Consider the following 2500-nt stretch of genomic DNA (forward strand, 5'->3'; position numbering starts at 1 on the left):
TATATATATATATATATATATATATATATATATATATATATATATATATATATATTTATATATATATATACATTGTATATTCATCTACGTTATTTATATATATATATATATATATATATATATATATATATATATATATATATATGTGTGTGTGTGTGTGTGTGTGTCTGTGTGTGTGTGTGTGTGTGTGTGTGTGTACATATATATATATATATATATATATATATATATATATATATATATATATATATATATATATATATATATCAAATATATATATGCACATGCGTTCGAGTATTCATATTTATGAATCCATCTATTTATATATAGATATATATATATATAATTTATATAAATTTATACACACATACGCGTATGTGTGTGTATATGTATGTATACATATATGTGTATATATATATGTATATATATATATATATATATATATATATATATATATATATATATATATATATATGTATATATATATATATATATATATATATATATATGTATATATATATATTCATGTATATATCATATATGCATCTACTTATATATACATACATATATATGTATATATACATATTTACATATGCATATATGTATATATATCGCATATATGTGTATATGTACATATCCACGCATTTGACAAATGCAGTCCTTTTATCTCTCCCTTTTATCACTCAGTTGCCAAGTCGCCTGTACTTTGTTCCACGCCCTCATCGCCTTACAGAATAGTGTGAACACTCGCTGATTCAGAGGCTTTGGGGCTTTGTTCCTGACCTTACCTGGCTGTCAGGGGTAATTAACACTCCAACTGCCTCTTTCGTACCATACTTTCCGCCGCTTGCCCTGTGGCGGTTGCCTTTCCCTTGAACTTGACCTTGAACTTGGCGATGAGGCGGATGGCTGTTTCCTTAATGACTCGGGTTCCTTTACTCATTTTTCTAATAAACAGAGCCATTTAAAGACTCTCAGTAACTCCTACAAAGTTATTGGTCTGTTCCTCCTAAATTTCTTGGTCACTCAAGGGACGAGTCACACCTTGATAACGGTGGGGGGGGGGGGAGGGAGCATGTGGTAAGCACACGCGAGCATGAGTCTCCCAGGCAGCCAGACCCGAAACTGATCGCCGTGTCATTCATGCGCGTAGCCTGCCAAGGTTTCCAGTTCATTTCTCTCACGAAAATTATCGGAACGCGTAGAATGAGACCTGCACGCACGTACTTCCATCAAATATATCTTACATATCCTGTACATGTGTGTATGTATGCAGTGTGTGATATAATATATAAATATGAATATATAGATACAAAGATACATATACATATGTATATGCTGACATATATGTGCATACATGAATTCACAGATACATAGATCAATGAATATCAATATCATTGAGTAAATGTATATAAAGAGAGGTAGATAAATTATCGATAGAGAAGTAATTAAACAAATAGTATGTATATGCATGTATATACATGTATGTATTCATATATGTGTGAATATATTCTTTGCGTTTCTGTGGCTATACATATTATGTGTATACATATATATGTATATACATTTGTATATGTGTATAAATATATGTGTATATATATTTGTATGTCTGTATAAATATATATGTATATATATTTGTATGTGTGTATACATATATGTATGGACAGTAATGCATATAAAATACTTATATAAATATATACGTATACATGAATATCCCTATATAAATATACATATACATCCATATATATATATATATATATATATATATATATATATATATATATATATATATATACATATATATATATATATATATATATATATATATATATATATATATATATATATATATATATGTATGTATGTATATACCATGCATGTTATATATATATATATATATATATATATATATATATATATATATATATATATATATATATATATATATGTGTGTGTGTGTGTGTGTGTGTGTGTGTGTGTGTGTGTGTGTGTGTGTGTGTGTATCCTTACATGAATACACGCACATATACATCCATTAATAAATATATATATATACATATATACATAATATATATATATATATATATGTATATATATATAAATATATATATATATGTACATATATATATATATATATATATATATATATATATATATATATATATATATATATATATATATATATATATATATGCATGTGTATGTATATATACATATCATACGTCACATACCTATATACATATCTATGTCATATATACATATATGTATATGCATGTGTATGTATATATACATATTATACGTCACATACCTATATACATATCTATGTCATGTATGTATGTATGTATCTATCTATCTATTTATCTATCTATCTATCTATCTATCTATCTATCTATTTATCTATCTATCTATCTATCTATCTATCTGTCTGTCTATCTATATATATATATATACATATGAATATGTGTGTGCTCGCGCATGCAGTGTATAAATGTTCATACAT

This window comes from Penaeus vannamei, chromosome 6 (genome assembly GCF_042767895.1).
Source record: "Penaeus vannamei isolate JL-2024 chromosome 6, ASM4276789v1, whole genome shotgun sequence".
NCBI lineage: Eukaryota > Metazoa > Arthropoda > Malacostraca > Decapoda > Penaeidae > Penaeus > Penaeus vannamei.